Source organism: Pristiophorus japonicus, chromosome 6, assembly GCF_044704955.1.
Source record: "Pristiophorus japonicus isolate sPriJap1 chromosome 6, sPriJap1.hap1, whole genome shotgun sequence".
NCBI lineage: Eukaryota > Metazoa > Chordata > Chondrichthyes > Pristiophoridae > Pristiophorus > Pristiophorus japonicus.
Window position 1 is genome coordinate 113,051,842 of NC_091982.1, and position 26,565 is coordinate 113,078,406.

Below are 26,565 nucleotides of genomic sequence, written 5' to 3' on the forward strand. Positions count from 1 at the left end.
GGGCAGGAACACCCGACTCATATGAAACATTCGTAGCCGCCCTACGGACACTCATAAATGGACAGGGGGCAGTAGCTACCGCAACCAGTACAGTAGCCGGTACGGTAAAACCCTCTGCTCCAACCTACCCAAATGCATGACTAGAGCCAGCGCAGCCTGTGTACCTGTGTTCCCTAGAGTACGATGCCTGGAAGAGACCATGCGTTATGATGGAGGTGGAGAAAGTGAAAGGGACCTACCTGCTAGATACTGGTGCTTCCAGCACCCTTGTATATGCAGATAACCCAGCTACCTCACCTCTATCGAACGGGGTACCGTACAGTCTAGTGGGGTTCACAGGCAATGAGAAAACTGGTTCATTTTCCATCCCACTCATCATTCAGTTAGGGACACTAAAAAACAAATGGAAGTGTGTCCTGATGAAATGGGAGCAGAAGGGAAAAGGGATCCTGGGAGCTGATTTTATCATTAGTCACCAGATCATAATGGATCTCAGGAACCACTGTCTATGGGGAGCCATAGTGACTGACAGGGAAGGTGAGGTGGCGATGATCCCAGAAAAAGGGGCCAAGGGAACATTGTGTACCGTGAAGCCAAAGGAAGGTTACGACTTGGAATTACTGGTCAGTAACACCCCAGTGGAGTACCAGGCATATGTACAGGCACACATTGCAGCATTCGCCACCCACAAACATGACTGTGGTAGGGTAATGGGGGTGGAAGTTAGTATAGAAAGGGTCCGCTCATATAAGGTCAGAAGGGAAAGCTGAACCCCTGCAAACCATCCCTTACATTACCCAGACTGTGTGAGTCTCTCCGGCTGCTGTCACTTACACAGTGATCCAGCCTGGACTGGGGGAGAGCTGTCCTGGCTCACTATCTATCCTGGGACACTTTGGAACATTAGCTCCGGCCACATAAAGGCCTCCGAGCACAGCCCATGGACACGGTGCCCCCTCCCATTACAGTCCTGTCATTGCCGAGCTTACCAGCGGTCCTGATTCGCCCCCCCACAGGGTGCCTCTATCGATTCAAATAAACCGCCTCCCTCCCCTCAGGCGCCGAATGGCACGGCCCGTGGATGGGGCCTTCCCTGGAGATTGTACACGAGATGTTTGGTGTCAAGCATTAGTTCCTAAACACAATCTTATTAAATATTTTCTCTGAATGTAGATATTATAACCATGCATCCATTGGATACAAACCGTATTAGCATATAACGTTAATGTTAACAATGAATAGCCTGTGGGGTGACTAATTGTGGATTACAATATCTGTTGTGTTTCCGTAAAAGTACCTAGTTAATTAGCTTATGCCATGCTCTTGTCATGTTTGCAGAGGAAGATATCTAAGAATCAGGCAGAGCTGAGGCAGACCAGAGGAGGGCCTGCTGACCTGCACCCTCTGACTGATCTGGAGGAGCATGTCACAGCCTTAGTGGGCACCCATAATTGTTCTACCACACATGGTGGTGTAGATCCCATTGTTGCACCACGTGAGTAATGTGTAAAGCAGTGGTAAACCAGTGGTAATTTAAAGTAATTTAATGCCATTTAATTATAGAAACATAGAAACATAGAAAATAGGTGCAGGAGTAGGCCATTCAGCCCTTCTAGCCTGCACCGCCATTCAATGAGTTCATGGCTGAACATGAAACTTCAGTACCCCCTTCCTGCTTTCTCGCCATAACCCTTGATCCCCCGAGTAGTAAGGACTTCATCTAACTCCCTTTTGAATATATTTAGTGAATTGGCCTCAACTACTTTCTGTGGTAGAGAATTCCACAGGTTCACCACTCTCTGGGTGAAGAAGTTTCTCCTCATCTCGGTCCTAAATGGCTTACCCCTTATCCTCAGACTGTGACCCCTGGTTCTGGACTTCCCCAACATTGGGAACATTCTTTCTGCATCTAACCTGTCTAAACCCGTCAGAATTTTAAACGTTTCTATGAGATCCCCTCTCATTCTTCTGAACTCCAGTGAATACAAGCCCAGTTGATCCAATCTTTCTTGATAGGTCAGTCCCGCCATCCCGGGAATCAGTCTGGTGAACCTTCGCTGCACTCCCTCAATAGCAAGAATGTCCTTCCTCAAGTTAGGAGACCAAAACTGTACACAATACTCCAGGTGTGGCCTCACCAAGGCCCTGTACAACTGTAGCAACACCTCCCTGCCCCTGTATTCAAATCCCCTCGCTATGAAGGCCAACATGCCATTTGCTTTCTTAACCGCCTGCTGTACCTGCATGCCAACCTTCAATGACTGATGTACCGTGACACCCAGGTCTCGTTGCACCTTCCCTTTTCCTAATCTGTCACCATTCAGATAATAGTCTGTCTCTCTGTTTTTACCACCAAAGTGGATAACCTCACATTTATCCACATTATACTTCATCTGCCATGCATTTGCCCACTCACCTAACCTATCCAAGTCACTCTGCAGCCTAATAGCATCCTCCTCGCAGCTCACACTGCCACCCAACTTAGTATCATCTGCAAATTTGGAGATACTGCATTTAATCCCCTCGTCTAAATCATTAATGTACAATGTAAACAGCTGGGGCCCCAGCACAGAACCTTGCGGCACTCCACTAGTCACTGCCTGCCATTCTGAAAAGTACCCGTTTACTCCTACTCTTTGCTTCCTGTCTGACAACCAGTTCTCAATCCACATCAGCACACTACCCCCAATCCCATGTGCTTTAACTTTGCACATTAATCTCTTGTGTGGGACCTTGTCGAAAGCCTTCTGAAAGTCCAAATATACCACATCAACTGGTTCTCCTTTGTCCACTTTACTGGAAACATCCTCAAAAAATTCCAGAAGATTTGTCAAGCATGATTTCCCTTTCACAAATCCATGCTGACTTGGACCTATCATGTCACCATTTTCCAGATGCACTGCTATGACATCCTTAATAATTGATTCCATCATTTTACCCACTACTGAGGTCAGGCTGACCGGTCTATAATTCCCTGTTTTCTCTCTCCCTCCTTTTTTAAAAAGTGGGGTTACATTGGCTACCCTCCACTCCATATATTATATGAATGATGTAATATTATGCATGCAACTTCTGTACTCTTCTGCAGTCTCATATTAATCATATATAACATCTCTCGTTCACATTTATTGCAGTACTGTTGCTCCTCATACATATGTCTGCGCAGTACAAGCATTCTCATGTCTCCCCTTCTCTTCTACTAACCTCAATTATGTTTTCCAGCTCCCCAGGCTCAATGGGCGGCCCCTGCAGCAACACCAGTACTGCTACAGGTCATGCTCACCATGGGTGATGAAGAACAAACCAAGGAGGAGAATGATGAGCCCGAACTCTCATCTGTGGTACCTGTGGCCACGTCATCCTCAACGGATGAAGTAGCTGGGCCAAGTGGCTTTCAGCAGGCCAGTCCGAGTCATCCAGTGCCCATGCCAACCCTGCAGAGGTTGAGTCGGCGAGATAGGCACACGCTGCGACGGGCAAATGTCAATGAGGACATGGTATCACTGTCGAGGGCAAGCGTCGACATAGGTCGAGAGCTCCTCCAGGCGTTTGGTGGGTTGACCGACAACATTGCCACAATGTCTGCCAGAATATCTGAGGGCATGGGGCAGATGGTTGCGGCAATGGGGCGAATGACCGACTCTATCGATGCCTTGCGGCACGCGATAGTTTCGGGATATGGCACTGCACCCCAAGGTTCCGTACCGCCAGCCAGCATGACAGATGCGCGACAGGACGAAGAACTTCCTTCTTACTCGGAAGACGTTTCTTCGCAAACGTCTTCTCCTCGATCCACTGAGGTCTTTCTGCTGACGTCAACCCCCGCCGCCACCACCACAGCAGCAGAAGGTGCCCTGCTGCAAGACGTCTTTGTCCCGTTACTCGGGGATTATGTGGGTAACTGGGGGTTACAACGAGGGGGAGTCAAGTTAAAGGAGGGAAGCGTGGCTGCAGGTGGGGGGGGGGGTGCGGGGGGGCATATATTGTTTTGTTATTATTATTTTTAATTATTTATGTTGACTGTGGGGGGGGGGTGCGGGGGGCCATATATTGTTTTGTTATTATTATTTTTAATTATTTATGTTGACTGTTGGGGATGGTGGGAAGATATTCTCGTTATATTATTGTGGAAAAAATGTTGTTCACTGTTGGGGGTTGCGGGGGGGCGGTGTTATATATGTTTGTTTAAAAAAAATTAAAACCAGGTGTTAAATTATTTTAAAATTTTATTTAACTTTACAATTGTTGTGAAGTGTCTTCTAATAATGTAAGGTAAAACATAAATACAAGGGTTGGAAACAATGGCCATGACCAGGCCAGGCCAGGCAAGGATAAAACGTAATGCAACTGTAACTGTCACCGACGTAACATCACGCAAAGCGTTCATTTATGAGCTGCTAACGCAACAGTTTTGCAGCTGGGTAACTACCAGGGGGCTTTTCCAGTGGTGTGGGGGCCGTGGGGGCATGGGTTCATCACCAGGCTGATTGTCTTCCCCGAGGTCCTGGTCATCCTTCTCCTCATCTTCCTCTTCCACCTCCACTCTCTCCTGAGGTGGACCGGCGGTCCCATCTGGCAATTGTTGTCCTCTCCTGATAGCTAGGTTATGCAACATGCAGCACACCTCAATGAAATCAGCGACCTGCAAAGGATGGTATTGTAGGTTGCCTCCTGAGTGGTCCAGGCATCTGAAGACTTGTCTTTTCAACGATATTGCGTGTGGCTATATGGCTTTCATTGTACTGCTTCTCGGCTTCTGTCTGGGGCTTACGCAGGGGGGTCTTGAGCCAGCTGGCAAACCATATCCTTTATCCCCCAGCATTCAACCGTGACCTTGTGGCTGACTGTTAAACAGGTCAGAGACAGTGCTCTCACGCAAGATGTGCACTTCATGGATGCTCCCTGGAAAATTTGCTTTTACTGTCATGATTATTTGCTTGTGGTCAACAACGAGCTGCACATTCAGGGCGTGGAATCCCTTTCATTTCCGAAACACCTCTGCATCCTGTAAAGGTGCTCACAGGGTGATGTGCATACAGTCTATTGCGCCTTGCACCTTGGGGAAGTTCGCTATTCTGGATAACCTAAAAGCCCTCTCACTCTGTGCCTCCCTGGTCACAGGGAAGTTTATTATAAGTCCATCCTGCGTGCGTAAAGGGCTTCAGTGACCTGTCGAATGCAGCAATGTGTGGCGTGCTGAGAGATACCGCAAATGTCGCCAGCTGAGGCCTGAAAGGAGCCCAATGCGTAGAAGGAAAGTGTCGCAATATTCTTAACTTCAATGGGCAGTGCGGTCCTGATGGTGCTGGTAGGCTGCAGATCTCCCTTAATGAGCTGGCATATCTCACTGATGATCTTCTTTCGGAATCTCAGCCTTCCAAGACACGTGTTATCGGACAAATCCACGTATGATCGCTTATCCCCGTAAATGCGTTGGGTGTAACATCTCCTCCTCCTCTTTGATTGGGCACACTCTTCAATGAACCTTCTCCCATCTCTATTCTGCAGCATGTGAGTAGTCATCAATACTGGCTGAGAAATTACAGGCCCCATTACTATAAATCACTATAAATGCGCTAATCTGTCTTCTTAAATTGTCCTCAACAAATACAGTGATTAGATAATTGGCAAGATTCAAAAACGCTCTTAAAATCACTCACGAATTACTTCTCCTCCCAACCACTTCAAGCAGCCTGTTATTAAAGATCCTCCGAGTTACAAAATGGTATCCATGCTGCTGAGTTAAGCTCAGGTGATTGCAGTTTCTCTTGAGCATCTTTTTGAGCGAGCGATCATTTGGGCGAATTATGGGCAAAATGCCGAAAGTAGCGCTCGGCGATAATCTGGGTGATAATCGGGCGCTAGTTTCCATTATAACTAGTATTCTGGGCCTTGCACGTGGAAGAGTCATATTTTCTTTGTTAAATAGGCCGGGCGATGCAGCTCATTCCTGTGTGTCGAAAGTTGTGCCAGCGATAAATGGGCTATAATCGGGCGCTAGTTTCCATTTTTCATCAAATATGGGCGATAGCCTGAATTTCAGCGCTAATATGGGCACTAAATGGGCACTAAATGGGCGATGATGTGCCAAAAGTCTAGCCCAAAGTGTTCAGGAAAGATAGGGAAGAAAAGATAGGAGGTGGTGTGGCAGTATTGGTTAAGGAGAATGTCACAGTGCTGGAGAGGGAGGATGTCCTGGACAAGGACAGAATCTATGGGCCCAAGTTTCCACATGATAAAAAACGGGCGCCCCTCTGAGCTGGGCGCCCGTTTTTCGCGCCTAAAACGGCGCCAGAAAAAAAACGAGCGATTCTGGAGCGCTTTGCAGCACCTTGTCTGCTTGGCGCGGCGCCCAGGGGGGCGGAGCCTACACTTGCACCGATTTTGTAAGTGGGAGGGGGCGGGTACTATTTAAATTAGTTTTTTTCCGACCGGCAACGCTGCCCGTGCTCATTGGAGCGTTCGCGCATGCTCAGTGTGAAAAACAACATTGGCACTCGGCCATTTTTGTAGTTCTTTGTAGTTCTTTGTAGCTGTTTAGTTTTTGAACATTTTTTAATAAAAGTACATTGCCATCAGCACAGAGGCTTCTTGTAGCAGTGAGAAGCCTCAGAAAGTTGAGGCAGCCGTTTCCCGACAACCTCCCCCTTTTGCCGTCGGGAAATGGCTCCTCAATTTCTGAGGCTTCCTGCAGCCTTCTCTCTTTCCCGCCAGCCGTCTGGAACGGCTCCCTTCCCTTCCCCGCCCCCCCCGCGATCGGTCGGCTCCCTTCCCTCCCCCCCCCCCCCCCCCCGTGTTCGGTCGGCTCCCTTCCCTCCCGCCCGCGTTCGGTCGGCTCCCTTCCCTCTCCCTTCTCTCACCAACACCCCCCCACCCCCCCCGGCCCCCCCGGCGTTCGGTCGACTGGCTCCCTCCCTCCCTCCCGCCCGCGTTCGGTCGGCTCCCTTCCCTCTCCCTTCTCTCACCAACACCCCCCCACCCCCCCGGCCCCCCCGGCGTTCGGTCGACTGGCTCCCTCCCTCCCTCCCACCCGCGTTCGGTCGGCTCCCTTCCCTCTCCCTTCCCTCCCCCCCCCCCCCTGCGTTCGGTCGGCTGGCTCCCCTCCCCCCCCGTGTTCGGTCGGCTGGCTCCCTCCCTCCCTCCCACCCGCGTTCGGTCGGCTCCCTTCCCTCTCCCTTCCCTCCCCCCCCACTGCGTTCGGTCGGCTGGCTCCTTCCCCCTCCCGTGTTCGGTCGGCTGGCTCCCTCCCCCCCCCCGTGTTCAGTCGGCTGGCTCCCTCCCTCCCTCCCGCCAGCGTTCGGTCGGCTCCCTTCCCTCCCCCCCCACGTTCAGTCGGCTGGCTGGCTCCCTCCCTCCCTCCCGCCCACGTTCAGTCGGCTCCCTTCCCTCCGCCCCCGCGTTCGGTCGGCTGGCTCCCTCCCACCCGCGTTCGGTCTGCTCCCTTCCCTCCCCCCCCCGCGTTCGGTCGGCTCCCTTCCCTCTCCCTTCCCTCCCCCCCCCCCCCCCGCGTTCGGTCGGCTGGCTGGCTCCCTTCCCTCCCTCCCGCCCGCCCGCCCGCGTTCGGTTGGCTCCCTTCCCTCCCTCCCGCCCGCGTTCGGTCAGCTCCCTCCCGCCCGCGTTCAGTCGGCTCCCATTCCCCCCCCCCCCGCGTTCGGTAACGGCTCCCTCGTTTTGTGAGGCTTGCTGCAGAATTCTTCCTGGCTGAAGTATTTTCACACATGTAGGAAGATGGTTTATTTAATCTTTTCTTTGCTTATAAATGTTTATTCAGGTTGGATTTATTTGTATAATATTTGTATAAGTATAAATAAGGATTTATTGTAGAATTTAATGACTTCCCTTCCCCCCACCTCGTTCTGGACGCCTAATTTGTAATCTGCGCCTGATTTTTTAATGTTTAGAACAGGTTTTTTCAGTTCTACAAAAATCTTCACTTGCTCCATTCTACTTTAGTTTGGAGTACATTTTCACTGTGGAAACTTTCAAATCAGGCGTCAGTGGCCGGACACGCCCCCTTTTGAAGAAAAAATTCTGTTCTAAAGTAGAACTGTTCTACCTGACTAGAACTGCAGAAAAAAAAATGTGGAGAATTGCGATTTCTAAGATAGTCCGTTCTCCACCAGTTGCTCCTAAAAATCAGGCGCAAATCATGTGGAAACTTGGGCCCTATATGACTAGAGTTAAGAAATAATAGAGGTGCTATTACACTACTAGGTGTAATCTATAGACCACCAAATAGTGGGAAAGATATGGAGGAGCAAATGTGCAGGGAAATTACAGAGAGGTGCAAGAACTATAGAGTAGTAATAATTGTGGACTTCAACTATCCTGTGGTCATAATAATGTTAAGGGCAGAGAAGGGGAAGAATTTCTGAAGTGTGTTCAGGAGAATTTTCTTGATCAGTATGTTTCCAGCCCAACGAGGGAGGAGGCATTGCTGGATCTGGTTCTGGAGAATGAGATAGATCAAGTGTCACTCAATGAGCATTTAGGGAACAGTGATCATAATAACATATGATTATGGTTTAGATTAGCTATGGAAAAGGACAGGGAGCAATCTAGAGTAAAAAATATTTAACTGGGGAAGGGAAGGCCAATTTCAGTGGGATGAGAACGGATCTGGCCCGGGTAAATTGGAATCAAAGATTGGCAGGCAAAACTGTAATGGAACAATGGGCTGCCTTTAAAGAGGAAATAGTTCAGGTACAGTCGAGATACATTCCCACAAGGGGAAAGTCAAGGCAACTAAAGTCAGGGCTCCCTGGATCACGAAACAGATAGAGAATATGATGAAGCAGAAAAAGAGCGCGTATGACAGATGTCAGGTTGCTAATACATCTGAGAATCAGGCTTTATATAGAAAGATCAGAGGAGAAGTGAAAAAGAAAATAAAGGGGCAAAAGAGAGGGTATGAGAGTAGAATGGCAGCCAACATAAAAGGTAATCCAAAAATCTTCTATAGGCATATAAATAGTAAAAGGGTAGTAAGAGGAGGGAGGGGTGGGGCTGATTAGGGAACAAAATGGAGACCTATGCATGGAGGGAGAGGGTATGGCTGAGGTACTAAATGAGTACTTTGCATCTGTCTTCACCAAGGAAGAGGCTGCTGCCATAGACATAATGAAGGAGACACTTGATAGGATAAAAATTTATAAAGAGGTATTAGAAAGGCTAGCTGTACTTAAAGTAGATAAGTTGCCAGAAACGGATGGGGTGCATCCAAGGATGCTGAGGGAATTGAGGGTGGAAATCACGGAGGTACTGAGCATAATATTCCAATCTACCATAGATACGGGGGTGGTGCCAGAGGACTGAAGAATTGCAAATAGTACACCATTGTTCAACAAAGGGTGTAAAGGTAAACCCAGCAACTACAGGCCGGTCAATTTAACCTCGGTCGTGAGGAAGCTTTTAGAAACTGTGATCAGGGACAAAATTAACAGTCACTTGAACAAGTGTGGATTAATTAAGGAAAGCCAGCATGGATTTGTTAAAGGCAAATCGTGTTTCACCAACTTGATCAAGTTTTTTAGTAGTGTACATGGATTTCCAAAAGGCATTCGACAAAGTGCCACATAATCGTCTTGCCAGCAAAGTTGAAGCCCATGGAATCAAAGCGACAGTGCCAGCCTGGATACAAAATTGGTTAAATGACATGAAACAGGGAGTAGTGGTGAACAGTTAGTTTTCGGATTGGAGGAAGGTATAGAGTGTTGTACCCCAGGGGCCGGTTCTAGGACCACTGCTTTTCTTGATATATATTAATGATTTGTACCTGCTACAGTACCGAAACAGCTCTCATCAAAGTCACAAATGACATCCTTTGTGTCTGTGACAAAGGCAAACTATCTCTCATCGTCCTTCAAGACTTGTCTGCAGCCGTTGACACGGTTGGCCACTATATCCTTCTTCAATGCCTCTCCGCCGTCGTGCAGTTGGATGGGACTGCACTTGCCTGGTTCCATTCTTATCCATCTAATCGTAGCCAGAGAATCACCTGCAATGGCTTCTCTTCCCATCCCTACATCATGTCCCCCAAGGATCTATCCTTGGCTCCCTCCTATTTCTCATCTACATATTGCCCCTTGGCGACATCATCTGAAAACACAGCGTCAGTACGCTAATGACACCCAGCTCTACTTCAATACCACTTCTCTCGACCCCTCCACAGTTTCTAAGTTGTCAGACTGCTTGTCCGACATCCAGTTCTGGATGAGCAGAAATTTTCTCAAATTGAATATTGGGAAGAACAAAGCCATTGTTTTCGGTCCCCGCCACAAACTCCGTTCCCCAGCCACTGACTCCATCCCTCTCCCCAACTTCTGTCTGAGGCTGAACCAGACTGTTCGCAACCTTGGTCTCATATTTGACCCTGAATTGAGCTTTCAACGCCATATCCACAGCATAATTAAGACCCCCTATTTCCACCTCCATAACATTGCCCGTCTCCGCCCTTGTCTCAGCTCATCCGCTGCTGAAGCCCTCATCCATGCCTTTATTATCTCTAGACTTGACTATTCCAACGCAATCCTGGCTGGCCTCGCACTTTCTACCCTACATAAACTAAAGGTGATCCAAAACTCGGCTGCCCATGTCCTAACTCATACCAAGTCCTGCCCACTTATCACCCCTGTGCTTGCTGACCTACATTGGCTCCCAGTAAAGCAATGTCTCGATTTCAAAATTCTCATCCTTGTTTTCAAATCCCTATATGGCCCCACCCCTCCCTATCTCTGTAATCTCCTCAAGCCCCGCGACTCCCTGAGATACCTGCGCTCCTCTAATTCTGCCCTTGAGCATCCCTGGTTATAATCTCTCAACCATTGGTGGCCGTGCCTTCTGTTGCCTGGGCCCTAAGCTCTGGAACTCCCTGCCTAAACCTCTCCGCCTTGCTACCTCTCTTTCTTCCTTCAAGACGTACCTTAAAACCAACCTCTTTGACCAAGCATTTGGTCACCTGCACTAATTTCTACTTATGTTATTTTATGTTATCTTAGTTATGAGGACAAATTGGATAGGTTGGGTTTGTTCTCATTGGAACAGAGGAGTTTGAGAGGAGACCTCATTGAGGTGTACAAAATATTGAGGGGCCTGGACATAGTGGATAGTAAGAATTTATTTCCATTGGTGCAGGAGTCTATTACGAGTGGGCATAGTTTTAACGTGATTCGTGGAAGGTTTTAGAGGGGATTTGAGGGGGGGGCTTCTTTACACAGAAGGTTGTGGGGATCTGGAATTTGCTGCTTGGAAGATGCAGAAACCCTCACCACTTTTAAGAGATGGTTGGATGAGCACTTAAAGTGCAGTAACCTGCAGGGTTACGGACCTAGAGCTGGTAATTGGGATTAGACTGGATGACCTTTTGTTGGACGGCGCAGATATAATGGTAAGTACTGCGGGGAATAGAATACGGCCAGGGTGATCTCCTGGGCTAGTTTCGATCGCCTGGATGGGTCGGAGAGGAATTTTCCCAGATTTTTTCTCCCTAAATTGGCCTGGGTTTTTATCTGGTTTTTGACCCTCCCAGGAGATCACATGACTCCGGTTGGGCTGGAGTGTAGAATGTTTCAGTATAAGGGATGTCGCAGTGAGGCGGACTGGTTGGGCTGGGTGCTCTTTGCCTTTCCACCATTGTTCACAGGTTTATATATAACCTTTAGGGCTGCTGACCAGGGACCGTGTGGCTCTTTGTCGGCCGGCACGGACACGATGGGCCGAAATGGCCTCCTTCTGCGCTGTAAATTTCTATGTTTCTATGTGGCTCGGTGTCAAATATTTTTTATCTCATAATACTCCTGTGAAGCGCCTTGGGACATTTCACTATGTTAAAGGTGCTGCATAAATACAAGTTGTTATTGTTGTTGTTGTTGACTTGGATGTGGGTGTACAGGGCACAATTTCACAATTTGCAGATGACACAAAACTTGGAAGTATAGTGAACAGTGAGGAGGAGAGTGATAGACTTCAGGAAGACATAGACAGGCTGGTGAAATGGGCAGACACGTGGCAGATGAAATTTAAAGCAGAAAAGTGTGAAGTGATACATTTTGATAGAACTAAATGGTACAATCCTAAAGCGGGTGCATCAACAGAAAGACCTGGGGGGTATATGTACACAAATCATTGAAGGTGGCAGGGCAAGTTGAGAAATTGGTTAAAAAGGCTTACGGGAACCTGAGTTTCATAAATAGAGGTAGAGAGTACAAAAATGTGGGAATTATCATGAACCTGTATAAAATACTGGTTCGGCCCCAACTGGAGTATTGGCTTCACAACCGGTCACCGAGCGGTGTGTCTGTCTGGGTCAGGCACGCTTTCATCAATCTCAGGTTTCTCTCCACAGCTCACTGTCAGCCCGAATGACAGCGCACTGCTCTGATCCACTCTGGGCACTGCACTTTAGGAAGGATGTGAAGGCCTCAGAGGAGGTACAGAAAAGATTTACAAGGATGATTCCAGGGATGAGAGACTTCAGTTACATGGATAGACTGGAGAAGCTGGGGTTGTTCTTGTTGGAGCAGAGAAGATTGAGAGGCGATTTGATCGTGGTGTTCAAAATGATGAGGAATCTGGACAGAGTAGAGAGAGAGAAACTCTTCGCAATGGCGGAAAGGTCAAGAACCAGAGGACACAGATTTAAGGTGATTGGTAAAAGAACCAAAGGCAATATAAGAAATAACTTTTTTACCCAGCGAGTGGTTAGGATCTGGAATGCACTGCCTGAAAGTGTGGTGGAGGCAGGCGCAATCTTATCTTTCAAAAGGGAGTTGGATAAGTATCTGAAGGGGAAAAAAATTGCAGGGCTGCAGGGAAAGGGCGGGAGTGGGACTGAGAGTCAGCACAGGTTCGACGGGCCGAACGGCCTTCTTCCGTGCTGTAACCATTCTCTGATTCTATGAACCTCGAGCAACCTCTGCCAGATCCACTTGAGTCTAAATCCGTGCCCTGCCTTCAGATTAGTGATCGAATGGGTGTTTGGCGGTTAGTTTCATATTAGAGTGAATGGTTTACCAGCTCGTGTGGCCTCTTTTGTAGCCGTGTGTGCAGGAGGCGGCCGCAGATGTGTTGTAATCGTGCGCACAATCTAAAGGCACCGACATTTCACCAATCTTGTCCATTATTACACAAAAGGGGCGGCTCGCTGATCGCAATATCGAGTGGCGCGCTGTAGTTGGTTTGAAGAAGGCGGACTGGAGGGATTTCCTGCTCATTTTCCAACTACCTTGCCTTCCTTCACATTGCACAGCAGAAAGGGAAAGGAGAGAAGGACGAGCTCGATCGCCTTTGCCTCGACCGAATTTCAGGTGAAAATGATGTGAAGGCAAGTCAATTGACGCACGGTTTACAAGGTAAGATATTAAGGGGAAAAAGGCATTCATGCTCTTAAAGATTATGATGCAGCTCTTTGAAACTAAAATATATAAATCAGCAACTTGAGCAAAATACCGTCATTTACTAACCAGAAATGGTACCGTTTAGTCACAGAAGTTGTGAATGACTCTTCAGTCGAATATTTTCCAGTGTTTTGTATTAAATCAAGTAGTTCTCTGTATTCGGAGTTAATGACCAGATTATTTTATAAAAGTCTTCTTTCTTACCACTGTGGATCACTTAGTTTTAATAAGTAGAAATATGATCCAGAGCAGTAACACTAAAATGTAATTAAATGTTGCCCCTTTAACCCTCGGAGCACTACATTTTATGGAAGATGCACAGTTTGAAATGTTGAGGATAAATTATGTTGTAAATCGGTGGATCAGAGCAGTGCGCTGTCACTCGGGCTGACAGTGAGCTGAGGAGAGAAACCCGAGATTGATGAAAGCGTGCCTGACCCAGACAGACACACCGCTCGGTGACCGGTTGTGAAGCCACAGGCGGAATGAGGTCGCTGGTTGCGGTGGTGAGGTGTTAGAGAGTGGAACCGGGAGCGTAAAATAACATGAGACAAGAGAGTTGGATAATAGGGAAACGGCTTTGAAAACTACTGCAGAATTGGAAAGTTCAACTGGTGAAGTTCAAATGGCAGAATAAAGTCACCAGTGTGCTCATAAAATATATCTTCTATATGTATGTTTACTCACTTTTATTTTACGTGGTCCTTTTCTTCCCTCTATATTTTTCTTCCTTTGGGTTCCCCATTCCCAAGTCTCCCGTAGCCAACTTGCACCTCTGCTCCCAGTCATTCTAATAATGCCATAGCCAGACTTAAGAAACATAGATATTTACAGCGCAGAGGAGACCATTTCGGCCCATCGTGTCCACGCCGGCCGGCAAAGAGCCACACGGCCCTTGGTCAGCAGCCCTGAAGGTTACATATAAACCTATGAACAATGACGGAAAGGCAAAGAGCACCCAGCCCAACCAATTCGCCTCACACAACTGCGACACCCCTTATACTGAAACATTCTACACTCCACCCCAACCGGAGCCATATGATCACCTGGGAGAGGCAAAAACCAGATAAAAACCCAGGCCAATTTAGGGAGAAAAATCTGTGAAAATTCCTCTCCGACCCATCCAGGCGATCGAAACTAGTCCAGGAGATCACCCTGACCGTATTCTATTCCCTGCAGTACTTACCATTATATCTGCACTGTCCAACAAAAGGTCATCCAGATTAACCCCAATTAACAGCTCTAGGTCCGTATCCCTGCAGATTGCTGCACTTTAAGTGCCCATCCAACCATCTCTTAAAAGTGCTGAGGGTTTCTGCATCCACCACTCTTCCAGGCAGCGAGTCCCAGATCCCCACAACTCTCTGCGTAAAGAAACCCCCCCTCAAATCCCCTCTAAACCTTCCACCAACCACCTTAAAACTATGCCCCCTCGTAATAGATCCCTCCACCAATGGAAATAGACCTTTACAATCCACTATGCCCAGGCCCCTCAATATATTGTACACCTCAATGAGGTCTCCCCTCAACCTCCTCTGTTCCACTGAGAACAAACCCAGCCTATCCAATCTGTCTTCATAACTAAGATTCTCCATTCCAGGCAGCATCCGAGTAAATCTCCTCTGCACCCTCTCTAGTGCAATCACGTCCTTCCGAAAAATAAGGTGACCAGAACTGCACGCAATACTCCAGCTGTGGCCTAACCAAAGTATTATACAATTTAAGCATAACCTCCCTACTTTTATATTCTATACCTCGGCTAATAAAGGCAAGCATTCCGTATGCCTTCTTAACCGCCATATCCACCTGGCCTGCTACTTTCAGGGATCTGTGGAGAAGCACTCCAAGGTCCCTTGTTCATCTACACTATTAAGTGGCCTACCGCTTAAGGTGTATACCCTTTCCTTATTAGCCCTCCCAAAGTGCATCACCTCACACTTCTCTGAATTAAATTCCATTTGCCACTGCTCTGCCCATCTGACCAGTAGATTGATATCCTCCTGCAGCCCATGACTTTCCTTTTCATTATCAACCATACAGCCAATTTTAGTGTTGTCCACAAACTTCTTAATCATACTCCCTATATTCAAATCTAAATTGTTGATATATAACCTCAAAAAACAAGGGACCCAGTACTGAGCCCTGTGGAACCCCACTGGAAACATCCTTCCAGTCAAAAAAAATCCATCAATCATTACCCTTTGCTTCCTACCTCCAAACCAATTTTGGATCCAACTTGACACTTTGCCCTGTATCCCATGGGCTTTAACCTTCATGGCCCGTCTACCATGTGGAACCTTATCAAAAGCTTTGCTAAAGTTATTGTACACTACATCGTTACCACTACCCTCATCGACCCTCTTGGTTACCTCCTCAAAGAATTCAATCAGGTTAGTCAGACACGATCTTCCTTTAACAAATCCATGCTGACTGTTCCTAATTAATCCTGTGCTTGTCCAACATTCATACTTCCCACTCAGACAGGCAAACAGGACCAAGGAAAGTGGTTAGTGTGCCACCCCTCTAGCCCACAAAGCAGAGACCAAATCTGTGACACTGCCAAGGGTTGTGACTGTGGGGTGCACCGATTCAATTCTAGCTAGCTTTACTTGAAATTTTTCCAGTTCAGATTTCAGATGTCACCGACTTCCTACTTGAGGTTGAAAGGGATATAAAAATGTAGCTGGTGCAAGAGAATTCAACAAAATCTGAATTCAGGTCTGTGAAAAAAATTAATCCTAAATTCTGTTTTTTATCGACCAATACTATACTTCCGTTTTATAACAGTTTCTCAGCACAGCATCTGACCCCTCCCCCCCCCTCCCATCTCAACCTAGACATAGTAAGAAAGCAAGACTTGCATTTGTATAGCGCCTTTCACGACCACCAAATGTCCCAAAGCCCTTTACAGCCAATTAAGTACTTTTTGAAGTGTAGTCACTGTTTTAATGTGAGAAACCCAGCAGCCAATTTGTGCACAGCAAACTCCCTCAAACAGCAATGTGCTAATGACCAGATAATCTATTTTAGTGATGTTGATTGAGGGATAAATATTGGCCAGGACATTGGCCAGTAATCTCACATGAAGCACCTACCCATAATTACATATTTGGAAATGTCTAAAGCCTGGGATTATAAAGTAGTTTTAAAGAACTGGACTTACCATGTGATTACAGTGCTCTTTGAACTATCTTAAATATTAAAATTATTTCATTTGTGCATTAACTAGGTTTGCAGCCTAGAAAGTACTGTTGATGATGTTGGTGTGTAAGTCCTTAATGTGTCCGTATAAGGTGCTCCACTGTCTGCTGTCTTAACAGAGCCATTATCCTGTTTAAAATGCAGGAAATTATGAACACCTTTCACTAGAGAAAGTCTGGGAGTTACTCTGTAATCTCACAGGCACCAAAAGAGTTGGGGAATTGGAGTTACAATGTTGCAACGATTCTTTATCATTTGTAAGAGTTACTTCAAATTCTTTGTGCCCAGTGGGTCAGTGGGCAGCACACTCGCCTCTGAGTTAGAAGGTTGTGGGTTCAATTCCCACTCCAGGTACTTAAGCACACAAATCTAGGCTGACACACCAGTGCAGTGCTGAGGGAGTGCTGCACTGTCAGAGGTGCCGTCTTTTGGATGATACGTTAAACTGAGGCCCCGTCTGCTCTCTCAGGTAGACGTAAAAGATCCCATGACACTATTTTGAAGAAGAGCAGGGGAGTTACCCCTGGTGTCCTGGCCAAAATTTATCCCTCAATCAACATAACAGAAACAGATTATCTTGCCATTATCACATTGCTGTTTGTGGGAGCTTGCTGTGCGCAAATTGGCTGCTGCGATTCCCACATTACAACAGTGACTACACTCCAAAAGTACACTTTGAGACGTCTGGCGGTCATGAAAGGCACTATATAAATGAAAGTCTTTCTTTCTTTTGTAACAGTATTTTGTCCACAGCTTTCTTACGATTTGTGTTATTTCTACATAACAAAAATCTCAGCCATGGCCGTACTTTGTTAATCAACCCCCCCCCCCCCCACCCGCCACCTGCCAGCTATCCAAAAAACACATTATCAGTGAGAATGGTGATTAAAAACCTCTACCCCTCTGCTATTGTCACCTCATTCTTATCTTGGGCACTATCATTTCCTGTAAACTTAATCCTAAGTCATGAGGCATTGCCCTTTGCAGGCAGAAATATGTACTGTGAATACTGGCAATGCAGAGCTTCCACCAATAAACTCAAACCTGCTGCCACGGCAGGAATTCTGAGGGAAACGAGGCCTGTATCCATTGAATAGCTAGTGATCTTAATGTAGGAATAGGAAGGAGCCATTCAGCCCATCCATCTGCCCCCAGAATTCACACTTTGAGGAAAAGGGAATAAAATAAGATCTACCTGTCAGTCAGACTCGTTTTTTTTTGTAGGGAGAGTTTTGTCTGTCCTTGGCCATGCTTCTGGGTGAAGTATAACATTGAAGTGGTGAGGTAAAAAAAAATGTTCTATCCATATCTGCTGCCTGAACTGGCCAAATATTACAGGACCTGCAGGAAAAGGGCAGGTAAATGGGACTAGATCACTGCAGTGTGAAGTTGGTAATGGCACAGGGACCATGGGTCAATGGCCACCTAACACACTTAGACTTCTATAATTGAGTGATTTGGCCAGAGTTACTATTAATGCGTTGTGTAAGGATCGAGGGCCAAGGCGACCCCACTGTAGAGACAATGTGCAACAAGAAAAAATAATCAGACAGTGAATAAAAAAGGTTCCTGTCATTCAGTTGATCCATCAATTAGTTTATATTTATATCAATAATGTATAGAACACATATCAAATGAGTGAGCATTTGGGCCCTGCATATTTTACCTTTATTCTAATCTTTTAAGGAGTATTTGCAGTACTGCTGCCAGAATAATTATTGATGCCAATACACTTAGGCAGAAATATTGTACTTGAACATCACGTCCTCAGGATGTGCTAAAGCGTTTCACAACCACTGAATTATTTTCCTGTTATGGAACCAAAGAAAGCAGCCATTTTACACACAGCATTGTTTCACAAACAGTAAATGATCTGTTGCTAGTCTGTTTTTGATTGAGGAGTGATGTTGACCTCGTCAATCAAAAATTATTCAATTAGTGCCTTGGGATCAATTATGTCCATCTGAGGAGGCAGATGTGGTCTCTGTTTAATATCTCATCTGAAAAACAACATCTCCAGCAATCAAGTTAGGAGTGACAAAGATCATAACAATGATGTTTGGTGTCTCCTACAGTTCCAGTATATTCGCTACGAAAAATTTGCATGCCCACTATTACACTTCAGTAAACAAAATCCCTAGGAACAGCAATGTCTATACGTGACTGCTTCAAAATTTTACACATTCACTCTTGCATCTTATGGAAGTCGTTATGATTACTGTAAATCTAAAATCTCTTCTTCTGACACTCTGATGTTGTCTATTAATAAATACAGTGTATGACTCAGAAAGATGCAAAGGAATTGAAGAGCACAGTATATTCATAGGCAGTCCCTCGGAGCCGAGGATGACTTGCTCCCACATTAGAAATGAGTTCTCAGGTGACTGAAGAGTCCAATGAGGGACCTACAGTCTCTGGCACAGGTGGGGCAGATGGTGATTGAAGGAACAGGTGGGTGGGGAGCCTGGGTTGCCACGTGCTCCTTCCGCTGTCGACGCTTGGCTTCAGCCTGCTCTCGGCGACGAGACTCGAGGTGCTTAACGCCTTCCCGGATGCTTTTCCTCCACTTTAGGCAGTCTTGGGCCAGGGGCTCCCAGGTGTTGGTGGGGATGTTACACTTTTTCAAGTGGGCTTTGAGGGTGTCCTTGAAGCATTTCCTCTGCCCACCTGGGGCTTGCTTGCCATGTCGGAGTGTCGTCTGCGTACTGTAGTTCGATGACGGATGATGAGATGACCTTGGATCTGGCCTGGAGGCGGCAGAGGTTGACCAGATTCCCGTTTGTCCTGTAATTTAGCTCCACTCCAACGGGGAGCTTGCCGAGGGTGAGATTGCAGCAAGGAAGATCAAGAAGAGCGTTGGTGCGATGATACAGCCTTGCTTGACCCCGGTCCGAAAGTGGACTGGGTCTGATGTCTATTAATAAATACAGTGTATAACTCAGAAAAATGCAAAGGAACTGAAAAGTACAGTTTTACAGTAACTCCTTTTTTGTTTCCTAAAGATTTTTAAGAACTTAAGGAATAGAAACCTTTATGGTGGAACTTTAAACTGCAATGGGAAGTCTTGACGGGTAGTTTCAGAACAACCACCAATTATTCATCCGTTTCACAATGGAAAGGAAAATACTCCGATTATTGCCCATCATATACCACCACCAAGTTGAAAATGTCGGTTTTAGTAATTCCAAGTTATAGACATATAGATATAGAAAATAGGTGCAGGAGCAGGCCATTCAGCCCTTCTAGCCTGCACCGCCATTCAATGAGTTCATGGCTGAACATGAAACTTCAGTACCCCCTTCCTGCTTTCTCGCCATAACCCTTGATCCCCCGAGTAGTAAGGACTTCATCTAACTCCCTTTTGAATATATTTAGTGAATTGGCCTCAACTACTTTCTGTGGTAGAGAATTCCACAGGTTCACCACTCTCTGGGTGAAGAAGTTTCTCCTCATCTCGGTCCTAAATGGCTTACCCCTTATCCTTAGACTGTGACCTCTGGTTCTGGACTTCCCCAACATTGGGAACATTCTTCCTGCATCTAACCTGTCTAAACCCGTCAGATATTTATTTTTTATTGACAGTATTCCTACTTTCTAGTTATTGTAATCCAGAAGTGACTGTTATTTCTAGATTGTCTATTGACCATTCGAGGGAATGAACACTTAACTTGTTAACTACTCTATCCAGTATTTTAGCAGAAAATATTTGTAATATCTCTGTTTAAACTGCCAGGCAAGGGACATTAAGCATTCATCCACTAATATTAACAGTTGATTATAATGAAATATGGCCTAGATTTTCCAAAGAGTTTGACCGCCAGTGTTAAAATAATGACAGTCAGATGTCTAAGCCAATGAGGGATGATTTGGTAACTGTCCACAAGATCTATTTCACATCTGTATAAACCCATTGTTACTGCCCCATGTGAATTACACATCTCCCTTATCATTAAAGTGCTACAATCTAATGAGCATTCGAAATCTCCATCAGTAAAATGCACTGAGTATTTCACGAGTTGTTCCTTTACTACTGAAAAGGGGCATTAAAACTTACTGAGCTGGGGATCTTGAGCATTGCAGAGGGATAACTTTGCCTCACCATCACTAAATAGCCATTTTCACTTTCACTTATTAGTAGATATAGAACTATCTCTCATTAATATTGGCAGTTGCTGTAGTTGCCCTCTATCTCTTGACTTCCGAGCAACACTTACATTGAAGGTGGAGCTACCTCTGACCTCAGTCGCTCATCATACTCAATCATGCATGGCACCACATGGCCATTTAAAAACCTCTTTGGTTTCAGCCCTGCAAAGCAGTGAGGAACAGCATGAGCAGTTGTCACTTGGCCTGCTAGTGGGATCAAGAAGCTTGGAGAGACCTCAACACAGGCTGAGAAGATAAAACAAATGAGAAAACGAGTGAGATGTAAAATAGTGACACAGCATGCCAAAGATGGCGTCCTTCCCTTTGGCAATCCTTGATAATCAAGTAAGATTGTTCTAGCGTTGAAAGATGTAAGTTCAGGCCTCATTTTGTCTGGTTCGTTTGAGGGGGAAACGCTGAATGGAGATGGGAGTTTCTCCACAGCATGATGTGAAATCAGAGGGTGAATAGATAGAGTTGCGTTCTCACATTACTCAACAAGACTGCCTTAGACAGAGCCCTCAAAGTAGGTCATCTGCCCTCTTTGAAAAGACAGCGGTGCAAATATAGGAAGGAAATTACTTAAAATGGTGGATTTTTTTTTAGTGCCTAAGAATGTGCCAAATAAGCAAAGCTGTGGTTTTGACGCATTCAGAAACTTGTCCCTTTCTGGCACAGTCCAGAACGTTCGCACTTGCTCATTCTCCGACACTGGGTGGTTGAAGTATAATTACAATTATTGCAACCAGTTGTAAGGACAAGAGCTGAATTGTATTTGTGGTCAACATGCCAAATTTCAGCTCATTTGCTTCAAACAATTTCATGTTGGCCTGGCCTTTTACAAAACATTTGGCAATGCACAGACGCAGCAGAATAAAATTGTGACCTCGCTCATATTCACACCATATTCCAAGTCCTGACATCCAGGCAGGTTGTGAGGTTGTAACTTTGTGTTACTTTATATCTACTGGGTGTTTATATCTACTGGATTTTTGTGCCTCTCCCAGATGACGTGGCTTTTGGGTTGGCTGGGGAGTGTATATATTGTGGTGAACAAGGCATCACAGTTGTGTGGGACAGGCTGGATGGGACCTGTCTGTCATTGTCCATATGTTCATGTCCTATTCCTGGATGTCTGGTGAAGGGTATTTGATTGCCGTCTATTGGTTGAGGTGCAGCCTAAATCCATGTTCTGAGTAGCAAAGCAATGAATGATCTGCGCAGTTGAGAGGGATTGGGAGCATCTGTGCCTTTTGTCAATTTAGCAATAATCAAGGCTCTTTTTGCAGCAGCCTAGAAAGGCTGAGTTTAAGACTGCAGTTGATTTTCAGGTTTTGAATTTGCTAATTTCACTGGAACAATTGACATGGAACCCCACTATATACGCAAGCTGCCCCCTTCCTTCCTGAGCAGAAGAAAGTGGACCCAATATGTTTTGAGTTGCATATAGGATGTAACAATAAAGGGGACGATGCCTATAAAAAAGTAACTTCAAACTTTTTATTACTTGTGTATCACTTCCATGATGGTGTCATCATGTGATCATGCTTTTTGATGCAATTTGCACGATTGCATTATATGCTTGTAAATAAATAAGAACGATTTCCCAAACACGTTTCCGTGTGGATGACACCTCTTTAATTATATAAAGCGGATAAAGTCAATTTGATTATCTTGCATTATTTGGCATGCTTGTTACTGCCATCTAGTGGCAGCTTTGATCATGTCAGGCAGCACCCATGGACCTTCGTCAGAGCTAGCCGAAGTACATAAGAACATACATAAAAACTAGGAGCAGGAGTAGGCCATACAGCCCCTCAAGCCTGCTCCGCCATTTAATACGATCATGGCTGATCCGATCATGGACTCAGGTCCACTTCCCCGCCCGCTCCCCATAACCCCTTATTCCCTTATCGTTTAAGAAACCGAATAAATTTACAGAAATAGACATTGTCCCAGTTTCCACAGCTCTCTGAGGCAGCGAATTCCACAGATCCTCAACCCTCTGAGAGAAGAAATTTCTCCTCATCTCAGTTTTAAATGGGCGGCCCCTTATTCTAAGATCATGGAATCATCCTCTCTGCATCCACCCTATCAAGCCCCCTCATAATCTTATACATTTCGATAAGATCACCTCTTATTCTTCTGAATTCCAATGAGTAGAGGCCCAACCTACTCAACCTTTCCTCATAAGTCAACCCCCTCATCTCCCGAATCAACCTAGTGAAGCTTCTCTGAACTGTCTCCAAAGCAAGTATATTCTTTCGTAAATCTGGAAACCAAAACTGCACGCAGTATTCCAGGTGTGGTCTCACCAATACCTTATATAGCTGTAACAAGACATCCCCTTTGCAATAAAGGCCAAGATACCAATGGCCTTCCTGATCACTTGCTGTACTTGCATACTAACCTTTTGTGTTTCATGCACAAGTACCCCCAGGTCCCGCTGTACTGCAGCACTTTGCAATTTTTCTCCATTTAAATAATAACTTGCTCTTTGATTTTTCCTGCCAAAGTGCATGACCTCACACTTTCCAACATTATTCTCCATCTGCCAAATTCTTGCCCACTCACTTAACCTGTCTCTGTCCTTTTGCAGATTCTGCCTCCGGCCTGTTCTGTTTTTGTTTCAGATTTCCAGCACATGCAGTATGCTTGCATCTTTTGATCATACTGAGCAGACTGGAGTTTACATCTTGAGGCAAAGATCAGCAGAGCTGTTGAAAGTCAATGATTATTTTCATAAGATTTTTGTGGGAATAAAAGTCTGTTTAAAAGCACTGAATAATTGATTTTTTAAAAACTAGATTGGCCTTATAAGAACAGGAGGTTGGCAGCCTCCGATTCTTCCAGGGGAATTTTGTTTAAATTGGCAGCCACTGGCACCTGACATTTGGACTCCTCCGACCCACATGACACTCTGAGCACATCACATGCCAGATCTATCACTAAAACATGTACATAGCCTTACCGCATGCCATCTCGTGGGGTTAACTCCTATTGGCACAGGCACAGGCAGCACCTAACAAGCTGTAGCACAAGGACAGCATCAGTCGTGGCTCAGTGGGCAACAGGCCCACCTCTGCGTCAGAAAGTCAGAGGATCAAATCCCTAGAGATTTGAGCACAAAATATAGGGTGACTCTCCAGTGCAGTACTGAAGAAGTGCTGCACTGTTGGAGGTGCCGTCTTTCAGATCAGCCATCTCAGCTGGATGTAAAAGATCCCATTGCACTATTCGAAGAGGAGCAGAGTGAGTTCTCCCCGGTGTCCTGGCCAATATTTATCCCTCAACCAATATCACTAAAACAAATTATCTGGTCATTATCACATTGCTGTTTGTGAAACTTACTACGTGCAAATTGGCTGCCTTGTTTCCTACATTACAACAGTAACTACACTTCAGCCTGCCCCTTTATTGTTACAGCCCCTCTCCTGCACACAACTCAAACATATTGGGTCCACTTTCCTCTGCTCAGGGATGAGGGAGGCAGCTTGCGTATATATTGGGGTTTCATGACAATTGTTCCCGTGAAATTAGCAAATCCAAAACCTGAAAATCAACTGCAGTCTTAAACTCAGATGTAAAGTGCTTTGGATGTCCTGAAGTCATGAAAGGTGCAAATTCATTCTTTCATCAAACCCTCTAGAGAGTCACAGAGCATAAAGTATTAATGAATAAAATACATTTCCCAGCTGGAACATTGTAAAATTCAAACTCATTCCTACTTTGGTAGAACTTTATGAAAATTTTGCACAGCAACATTTGACCTTGCCGCTGCTAATTGGTTGTGCAATAAGTCACGAGCAGTCACTGATGTTTGCTGCTAATGGTTAAACAATGGCAGCTACTGAAAAGTGAGCCGATCACACTAAGCGGGCAATGATATTCATCAATAGCCATTTTAATGTTGGTTGGCTGGGCTTCCGAATGCATTTTTGAAATTAAATAACCACATGGGGTTTACTACAGAAAAATTTTAACGGATGCATAAAGCTGGAGTGTTTTACAATAGGGCAAACTGAAGATAGTCTATAGAAGGCGTTCACACAAGAGAAACAAATCCCAGTTTCTTGACCTGTGCTTTCTTATGTTCTTAAGTGTGGAGCCTTTTACACTGGTTCATCCTTTTAATGTGCTATTCTGTATATTAGTTACTAGAAGATCTCCTGTGGCATTGCTCACCGCAAGTCCGAGGATATGTTGTGTTTTAAGGTGTGGAAGATTCTACCATGCAATACAATGTGCATTGTGCTATTGCTAAGATGGAGCTGTGCATAACAGGACTATCCCTTTAAGGGTACAAAGTCCATTTGATGTGCACGGGCTCATTTTTGGGTCAATTAGAGTCTAATTGCTCCTAAGCATATCTTAAGGTCAATTAGAGGGTTTTTATTTCTATTAGGAAAGTTTCTCCATTCATTGGTAGCTGCTTGCAAGTCCTCTGTTCCTCCCCAAGGTCAGAAGAAGCCAACAGAAAATAACTGGCTCTCTTTGCTTTAGCCGTGACACAGTAATTTGCACGTATGTGGGAAAGAATGCACCAGAAGTGTGGCAACAAGTGTTAAAGCACCAGTCAATCGCCCATGGCATTGCTGCCAGGAGGACTGGAGCCGAAATTGCCCTCCGCCCGAAACAGGTTGCACCTACCACGTTTTGCCGTTCCTTACCACCGCAATGAAGGCGACGGTGTTTGGAGCGAAATGCAGCGTTTTTGGTGGTAAAAAGGAGCGGCGCGGTATTGCAGGTGGCAATGGGCTGTTTGCAGCGGTGTGGGTGCAGAGCGGCCTTTGAACTGAGAAATTCAGCTGCTGACCAATTGCTCACAGCGAGGCAGCTCCTCCCTGGCCTTCTTAAAGGGCAGGTGTTGGAGCTGGGCCCTGAGCACTGAGTCGGTCTCTTGCTCGAGAGGAGATGGCTGGTGCGAGACCTGTCCCCATTTCGATCACCTTCCCAAGCCCAGCCTCCTCAATCCCGGCTCCCTGTTGTGGAATTGGAAGAGCCTGGAACACTGTCAATCAAGCGCACTGGCAGCAAGGCTACTCGCAATGCTTTAAAAAGTCAGAGAAAAAGTCACCGACAAAAATGCTGCTAAACCCAACACACCTTTAAACAGCGCTGGCAAGCACTGTGCACCAACACAAAAACCCAACGTAGGCACCGTCAAGCAGTCACAAGACTTTTTTATGCTGAATGTCGCTAACGGGACGGGTCCTCGGCGGTGCGCGCTCTGATGATGCATTAAGGAGGCGGCAGCAGCGGGGCGGAAGTGGGGGGAGGGGGAGCGGGGCGGATATACTCACCGCCGGAAAAACACGAGGACAATTGCCCGAACGATGGCCATTCCGCAGAAACTCGGCGGCATTCCCCGCTGCTTCATGACCGCCACTTTCCGGGGCCCAGAGGCCTTAATGAAAGGAGCAATTTCAGCCTCGGTATGTCTTTTAGCCACGTTTGCTGTACCAGGCTGAAAGGGGTTACAGCAACAGCTGTGGAGTAAGCAAGAACAACATACATCCTTATAATAGTGCTTTTTTTGAGATAATGCAATTCTCTGAAGGAAGTAAGAATAGCACGTATTCCATTAATGTTTGTTAGCCAATGATTGCAATGGACCGGTTCCATTATACGGTTACTCAAAGAACTATCCAATGAGTCCCACTCCCCTGCTCTTTCGCCAAACGTAAACATTTTCAGAGCAATGGGGAAAGAGCGGGATGAAATGGATCGCTCTTTCAAAGTGCCGGCACAAGCATGATGGGCCAAATTGCCTCCTTATGTGCTGTGGAATTCTATGATTCATTGATTTCAGTATACTAAGTAT

The 26,565-nt window shown here is 45.9% G+C and overlaps 1 protein-coding gene across 1 annotated transcript in view; it reads left to right on the plus strand.

Annotated features, from left to right (window-relative positions):
- The first annotated feature begins 13,200 nt into the window (after window positions 1–13,200).
- Window positions 13,201–26,565, plus strand: part of LOC139265215 (cysteinyl leukotriene receptor 1-like) — a 53,301-nt gene continuing 39,936 nt past the window's right edge. Inside the window, exon 1 of the mRNA XM_070882139.1 lies at window positions 13,201–13,349. The gene's annotated coding sequence lies outside the window, so the exon portion shown is untranslated. The remainder of the gene's footprint in view (window positions 13,350–26,565) is intronic.